Source organism: Neovison vison, chromosome 9 (genome assembly GCF_020171115.1).
Source record: "Neovison vison isolate M4711 chromosome 9, ASM_NN_V1, whole genome shotgun sequence".
In the NCBI taxonomy this organism is placed as follows: Eukaryota; Metazoa; Chordata; class Mammalia; order Carnivora; family Mustelidae; genus Neogale; species Neogale vison.
This window is the reverse complement of record NC_058099.1, coordinates 56,440,125-56,448,921: the sequence shown is the minus strand read 5'-3', so window position 1 is coordinate 56,448,921 and position 8,797 is coordinate 56,440,125. Positions and strand designations below refer to the sequence as shown.

The window sequence follows — 8,797 nt, the reverse complement described above, 5'->3', positions numbered from 1 at the left end:
AAATGGAAGATAAAAGAGAACGTTCAGCCCAAAAGGGCCCCAAGGTAAGATTTAGGAAGTATACAAACAAAAACAGACAAACAAAAAGACTGATAAAAGTACATGACAAGAGAGAAAAAATATCTATATCTATATCTATATCTATATCTATATCTATCTATATATATATAGATATATATATGCAAATAAGGGAAGAACCTCATCAAAAATAACCCCAAGTATAAGATTTATATACTATCAGGACAAACAGAAAAACACAGAAACACTGGTGGAAGAAAAAGATGGGAGAGTGGTAATAAATTTTCAGTGTGGGCGAGGAAGGTTGTTTTGATTCTTCCTGGATGTTTCTTGATATCTTTGTTAAAGGACTCAACTTTCCTAAGATAAAGGGGGATTAAAAATTGGTTTACATATATGGGTAGCATTGATTGGGGGAAGGGGATTACCTTGAAGTTTAACTCTATATGAATATTAGGAAATAAAAATAAAAAAGGAATAAACTAGACTAAACTAAACTAAAATTTTAAAAAAATTAAAAAATAGAAATGCAAAAGAAAAACACAGGTGTATGAATCAAAAAGTTCAGGTTAGAAGGTTATTATGGAATTTGATGTACTGGACATCTCACTGTGATGGTAAATAGGTTAAAAAATTATGTATAAAAAATAACTAGAATAGTGGGAACGAGTTAAAAATAAAAGTTGTCCTATGAAGTAGTGGTGGTTGTTCTCTTATCTTTTTTTTTTTTTCCCCTTTCCTGGTTGGTTTTCTGGGGATGGGGCCTGCCACATGGGTTGTCAGTCAATGACGTTCCCTGAGTTAAGTCCTCCTGCCCCCCTCAAGGGTGTGGGCTCTGAGGAAACCGGTTTTTTCAGGCTTTTGTTCTCTGGAGGTTTTTATGTTTGTTCACTTTTTTTTCCCCTTGCCTTGACCGCTTTTGATGGTTTTTGTAGGTTTAGAGGAAAGCAAACTGCACCCTGACCTCCCTCTCAGAGAGAAGCCTCAGTCTGGCTGCAGAGCCCAAATAAATTCCACCTTGGCTACTGGCAGAGTAGGTTCCGAGTCGCAGTCCCTGTGGATGCAGGATCTTCTGTTTGTACCCAAAACCACGGCAGTGGCGGCTGTCTGGGCAGCTCCAGACCACCAGAGAGGTTCAAGCAGTGATTGCACATTGAGATTTTCCTGCTGGCCTGGGCTGGGAGTGCCTGGTCTTTCTGGGTCTAAGAGCACTGGGCTTGCACGCACCTCTCTCAGGGGAGTGTGTGGGGCGCGTGCGCGCTCGTCTCAAGCTATGGTGGAATGGCGCAAGTCTGAGAGCACCAGGCTGGGCCTTTCCGCACCTCTCTCAGGGGGAGTGTGTGGGGCGTGGGTGCTCTCAGGCTCTGGTGGAATGATGCGGGTCTAAGAGCGCTCAGAGGGCTGGGGCGGGGTGAGGGTGTCTCAGGCTCTGTAGCACCTGCCCTCTGGCTCTGGAGCCTCTGCCTTCTGGTGAAGCTCGAGCCCCTCACAGGAGCCGGACCCCTTGCGATCTCAGGTGCGCTGGCGGCTCAAGACAAAGACCTGGTTTCTCCACCGCACTCTCTCTGGCTCAGCGCCAGGAGAGGCTGTCCTGGGTCTGGGGACTTAAGCCCCTGTCCCTAGCCGCCCTGATTCCACAATTTCCCCCATGATCCTTTGCTCTCTTTGAGTGCTTTCAACCAGACTCCAAGCTAATGCTGGTCCCCACATGCAGGGCACTCTCAGATTGGGGTATTACTTTCTAATCGGTCTCCTCTGGTGGCTCACTCCCCCTTTTGTTTATCTTCTGATATCAGTCTGAAGTTCCCACTCTGCTTTACCTGCCCACTGGCGTCTTCTGCCCCTGTAGAGATCCAGACATGTGTAATTCTGATCTCAGTCTGTTCTCATGGGTGATTGGTATTTTTTGGTAGGTAATCAGCTCACTTTAGGGTACAGGTTGAAAAGGCGCCTTCTCCTACTTTCCTGTCATCTTGTCTCCATTTGTAATGTTCTTTTGGCATTTCTGCATGTAGCAAAAGGAGTAAGGAATGAGTGATAAATACAATATCACCCAAGGACATTACAGGACAAACCCTAGTTATAGAGGATACAATTCAAAAATAAAAATAATACCAGAAGAAGCTTCCAAAGTACTTATTGAGAGAATGAATTTATTTTTAGGTACATTGCCAGGCCAGAGCTTATAAAGCAAAGTCAATCAGAATTTCTTTTATCAGATTAAAATCTTGTCTCACTTCATCCTTAATAGGGATGGAGGAAGAGATACAGTATTAAAGAAGAAAAAGCCAATTAAGTTCGCTTTTATGATGCTTCCTGACTACAGAAGGTCTTTGAAAAGGAGAGGGGAGAACAGTTTTCTTTGAATAAAAAATGAACAGTTGACTATTATATGGGTCTGGTCATTTCTTTTTCTTTTTCTTTTTTTTTTTTTTAATGTAAGACTGTGTTCTCTGACTTAAAGGATTAAAGCCTTTAAATTATACCTGACAGTGAGCATACAAATCATGAATATTATAAGAATTTTCATCTGGGGTCAAGGGAAGAAGAAGTCCACTAGAATTTCAGGGACAGCTGAAATTACAACTAGTTTCATGATTACTACATCCTACAAGTCATGCTTGTTCACATATCGTGTGTGTGTGTGTGTGTGTGTGTGTTTGTATGTGTGTGTGAATAAAGAACTTTATTTTTAATCCTGAAATCCAAAAATTATCAACATCAAGGTCAGTTAAATGTTGAAATTATCTCCCCATGCAATACTGAAGAAAACTCAGTTTCATTCATTTAAAAAAAAAAAAAAGTAGCAAATCACTAAAGAAAATGAATCCCGACAGAGGGTTTACATCATGACCTGATAAACAGTTAGCATCTATAATACTTATGAATAAGAAAGAAAGGATGCTGTATTCATGTTTGTTTATCATATTACAATGTAATAGCAGTTTGCTCTCATGATATCCTGGACATCTGCACTTGTTTCAGAAAATCATTCCTGCAATACACAGATAAGTGTACTTCCATTTTTTTAAAACATCGAGAAATGATTTGTGTCACACCTGAGGTCAGGGAAGGTGTTTAAAAGATTAAATTGAGAATGACTGGATAATAAGTAAAATATGAAAACATAGTTTGCTTCTAATACAAACTCCTACACAGCTGTCTCCCAGGACATCACACGTAAATCTAACAAATCATTTATAAATATATACCTCAGCCAGATAAGTAACAATTTACAAACAAATGAATTCTGTTTTTTTGTTCTGTGTCTACATTACTAATTCTCTTTTATGACTTCCAGTACATATCGCTCCAATGAAACAACCTCACGAACAAAGCTTGTTATAAAAGTGGACTTTGGGGTGCATTAAAAAAGATTGCATGTAGACAACAGTACATTTAAACAGGTTTTCTTTGGAATGGATGCCAGCTGGCAGGGAATAAAGTACTTTCTTGAGTTTTGTAACCAAGACAGTTTATGTGTGCTCTACAGATTCAGTATTACATATAGGACATTTTATTGACAGTGTCATGTTGAAAACATGACTTGACTAGACATATTCTTTTTTGGAATTTCTATTGTTTACATAGTAAAGAGAATCTGTATCATAGGTGCTGTAGCAAGAGTAATCATTACTAGAAACAAAAGCAGACGTATGATATTAAATGCAAAAAAAACACCAAAAACAAAGAAAAAAAAGAAAAAACAAACAATAATAACAAAACAAAACAACACAAACACTGCCAGTCAGATTAAAGTTTTGTATAATATAGTCCGAGGTGAATGACTCTTAAAGGTGAATCCTGATTTTTCATAAGGATGATCAAGTGTGGTACCCTCTCTGCTTTTAAAGATTATGTACTTGCTGGTTTGCAACCATGGCAGGAGCTTTCCTGGTATAATCTGAAACTGATCCCTGTACTCAGAGGACAAAGAGAGACATAAGAAAGAGGCTGGCCAGTCCAGGTTGGTAAATGGCAGTTTTAATAATAGCAGAAGGAACTTACATACTATTCTTGTCTTGGTTGGTAGTAAGATGAATGGGTTCCTGCACCTCTCTTCCCAGTCTTAAAGGTATGTAGAGGCCTTATCTGTGTTTAGTCACATATACCATGCAGGTATTTTCAACACGACTTCGAGACTATGTTTTTGGAGTGGAGCAGCCTCTATGAGTGGAAAGGTAAGCAGAATTCATATTCTAAGGACAGGAGAGGGGCAAGGATCCTCTGAGTGCCCGGGTCCAGCTCAAGAGTAAATTGACAGTCACTTCTTTTTGGTAATGTTCCCCAACATATATTATTACATGTTGTAAAAAATATAGTATGTAGGAAATACTGTTCCTTCTAATGGTCCAAATGACATTCCATTTAGAAATGATTAGAAAACAGAAGCAGAGCAAGCACCTCTTTTTACAATTACTCTTTCAAAAGGCTGATATTGGCCATAATGTCCCCTTTGAGTTTACTCCTCATTGCTAGCTATACTAAACTTTCCATAAGAATGTGTTATCTTACATTGAAATTGTAGTGCTGTCTAGGTTTGGCAATGTTCCTAGAGCTTGATCAGTGTATTATAGAGTCCTGGGCCCTTTCTATCTTCTGGATCTGTATGGTTATTAAAATCTTTATGGTTATTAAAATCTTTCTAATTATAAAGAAAGGAAATCAAAAGAAAGGGAAATCTGCCACCTGAAAATATTAAATATGATATTTTGAAAAGTCTTTGAAAATGTATGTGTAGATTTGTAGGTCGGTGGATGAAGCCCATGGGACCAGGATTGCAAAATGGAAAGCTATTGTGAAATTGTGAAAGCCCTAAGGAACCGGTCAGTCTTTGTAACTTTTGTTCTTGGGTAGTGATGGTTGCAAAGTGGTTGCAAAGTGGTTATGGTAAGAGAATATAGTGTATTTTTGTTTGTTTGTTTGTTTGTTTTTAACTTCAATGTCATTTGAAAACCAAATGCTAGTATTTCCACACTTGCTTCTCAGATACTATAGACTCTGTATTTACACATGATACCTCAAAACTGGCCATTAAATAGGAACTTGCCTCAGGGCTGAAAAATCACAGGTAATCATTCATGAATTAATTCCACAAACGTGGAAGGTGTGCTTATTTTATAGGATCTACTTATTTATTTATTTATTTTGATAGGAGGACATAACAATGACATTTGAATGGAAGAAAGACACAATTTTTTGATATATCGCAGAGGAGAGAAGTCTTCCAGGCAGGGCCACACACTAAATTGATCTGAGGACAAGACAATGTCAAGTTGCAACTGTAGAGGCCTTTTATGTGTAACAAGTGGAGTGGGCTTAAGTAGGTTTTGTGAGCTTCCTATGGATTAGCTGATTTGAATAATTTCTGGAAGAGGGGGATAGTGACTGGCACTAGTTTTCTGGTACCTGGCCTGAGACTCTTAAGACTGCTGCTGCATGGTGGCCTGAAGAGTGAGAACCCACGACCATGATGGAAGTATCTGGAATGTGAATTTAATAGGCTGCTCAAGAAGGAGAATTGACCAGACTTCAGTCAGTGGCTCAATACCAGGTAAGGATAGCATTCTTTTAAAAAGTCTATTATAGTGCTTACCATATTCTAAACATTTTCAAATATAAAAGGGGAAATTTTAGAAGAGTTATGATAAAATATGAAGTAAAGATTATAATTATTTTTAATCTCATAAATAAATATATAGTGAATGAATGCTAAAATATTAAAAACTATGTTAGAACTCTATGATATGATGACATGGTATTCTTTCCATTCATTTAAGAGCATTAAAAACCACAGGGCCCAGTCATAAACCTTCAAAGTGGAATATTTTGCAGTCACACAGCTGAACTTGCACTGCTGTGTGCCTGTCATTAATTATCCCTCTTACTTTACTTTTCATTTTTTCTCATGATCAATTCTTGCCACATGGCTAATGGTTCTGCTCTAAGTTTACCTTTATCAGCTTTGCCTACTGTTTATCATCCCAGAGCTGATCTTCAAACTCTGTAAGCCTATAGAGAAGTTCTGAAGAGGTCCCTATTCCCTGTGGGCACCCAGAAAAAGTTTTAGCACACAGTGCTAAATCATGACAAAGGTTGTGGTTTATAATATGAATTATTTCACATTATTTTATTGATACAAAAAAATAGAGCCACAATTTAATTATGTTGCATAATAAGTAATTTTTCAGCATAACTTTTCAGCATTCAGACAGTTCTTTATTTAGTGCAAATTATGTGAATGTAATATTTCAAACTAAAATGCTATTTTCTTTCCAGAATAGAATAATGCGAAATATGTCAGTGTATGGGAAAATTTAGAGATACGAATTTTTCCATTTTTGTTTGTTGATCCTTTTTTTCTTTTTTCTTTTTTTTGCTTTGCTTTATAAATCCACTTTCATTGGTGTAATCTGGTTTGTAATGTAATACAATAAGTTTTCTGGGAAAGCTGAATTTGCTAGTCAAAAAATGTTATGATAGAAAAGATAAATAAACAAGAAAGATAAAACAAAACAAAACAGAAAAGACCATAAAGCCTGTAAAGAGATACAATTCTAAGGCAGATAGCAATTTCAGGCTGTGTTAAACAGCATGATAATCTGTTTCTGCTTGGTAATAAGCGCATAATCTGAGGTGGGTATTAAACATTGGTACCAAATGTGATATTAAGGCTTGGAGTAAAATCTGCCTGATTTGTCCAAGTGACTGAAGGACATCTCACATTGCTATGTTTCCTGGAACACACAAAAATGTCAGCTTCAGAGAAAGATAGCGTTACTTAATGATATATATCCTTTAACAACTATGTCTTTATGTGTTTTTCTGCATTACTCTTTGCCTGGGCATATCTCTCTCAAATCTATTCAGTTTATACAAACTTCTCTTTCTAGGGAGTACCAACCTACCTCAATCCTTACCACAGTCCTATTGATGTCTTTGAGTTTAAAGAATTCTCTTCAAGGATGATTGACTTCATGAAATTTGGCCTTCATTTTCACTTGTCTCTACTCCAGTCAGACTTCCCCTCTTTTGTCTCGGTATAAACATTCTTACTCTTAAATATTATTATATGACATTAAAATATACCACACATATAATTTGAGAAGGAGGTTATGGTCAGAAATGATGCATGGTATAATAGAAAGAAAATGATCTAAATAAGCAGTCTAGGAGTTTGCCACTTACGTTTGAAATTCCTTTGAGGGTATTAAGTAACCCCATCAAGATATGAGATGGAACTCACATTCTCCACCTGTGATATAGGGTGTTCAATGAGCATAATACCTTTAATTGTTGATCTAGTTTCAAGGAAAGACTTCTAATCTCTTCCTAAAAAGAAAATTTAATTCAGAGCTAAAAAGAAATGAGCTATCAAGCTATGAAAAGACATGGAGGAAACTTAAAGACAATCTATTAAGTGAAGGAAGCCAATCTGAAAAGGCTACATGCTGTATGATTCCAACTATATAACATTCTGGAAAAGACAAAACTATGGAGACAGTTGTTGTGAGGGGCTATGTGAAGAAGTGAAGCACGAAATATTTAGGGCAGTGAAACTATTCTGTATGATGCTATAACAATGAATACATGTCACTACACATCTGCCCGATGCATAGAATGTACAACACCAAGAGTGAACCTTAATGTAAATAATAGACTGGATGATAGCGGTGTGGCAGCAAATATTCATGCACCACTCTGGTGGGAGATGTTGTTAATGAGGGAGGTTTTGAATGTTTGGAGAGTGCATTCCTCTCAATTTTGCTGTAAATCTAAAACTGCTTTAGAAAAAGTAAAGTCTTGGGATGCCTGGGTGGCTCGGTGGGTTAAGCTGCTGCCTTCGGCTCGGGTCATGATCTCGGGGTCCTGGGATCGAGTCCCGCATTGGGCTCTCTGCTCGGCGGGGAGCCTGCTTCCTCCTCTCTCTCTGCCTGCCTCTCCATCTACTTGTGACTTCTCTCTGTCAAATAAATACATAAAATCTTAAAAAAAAAAAAAGAAAAAGAAAAAGTAAAGTCTTTAAAAAAAGAGAGAAAACTGGTGACATGCATTTTTATTTTTTTCTTCAGAGAAACTTTATTTTTCAACCCTCTTTTCACCCTTCTCAATCTTTCTTGTGTGGATTAGTTGCAATCTTTTGGCCCAGGGTCCAGTTTTTTCACTCTCCCTAGCCTTTATGGGTTATATATTTCCTTTGAACTATCTCTTTGGTCCCTATTTTTGCCCATACCCAGGAGGCTTGAGAAGAGAATAGAAGTGGTGGCAAAAACCGTCCACTGTTTTTGTGCACAGAAATGATACTCTCAGACACCAATCTGAGGGGCCACGCAGGGCTGCCTCTATAAGGGAGAGTAGCAACAGCTGAATTCTACACATAGCTATTTATTTATTTATTTATTCATTTATATCAGCAAAGCAAGGACAAATGTATCAAAACATGGGAAAGGAATAACAAGGGATGGTCATTATCTCTAAGCCAGAAAGCAGGCCTGCACCTTCCCCTACTGATGGGCACACAGAGAGGCAATAATGGGATAAGGGACAAAAGGAATGTCTGTGCTAGCAATTGCTGGAGTTAGGAAGGGAAGTTGAGGTTTGCTTTCTTTCATAGCTCCTTCTCTATGCCCTGCCCCATGATATGATGTGATCCTGTTCCTATCGGAACATTGCATTCAACAGCCTGAAAACAGGAATGCTGCTGATATTTAGGTTGCTCCCACAATCACTCCTAGGGTTTACAGTACATTTTCTAACAGTAACTCCACACTCCACTTAC

The 8,797-nt window shown here is 37.9% G+C and overlaps 1 pseudogene; it reads left to right on the top strand.

Moving 5' to 3' along the window:
* The first annotated feature begins 4,162 nt into the window (after positions 1 to 4,162).
* LOC122916744 overlaps positions 4,163 to 8,797 on the top strand; it is a 176,570-nt pseudogene continuing 171,935 nt past the window's right edge.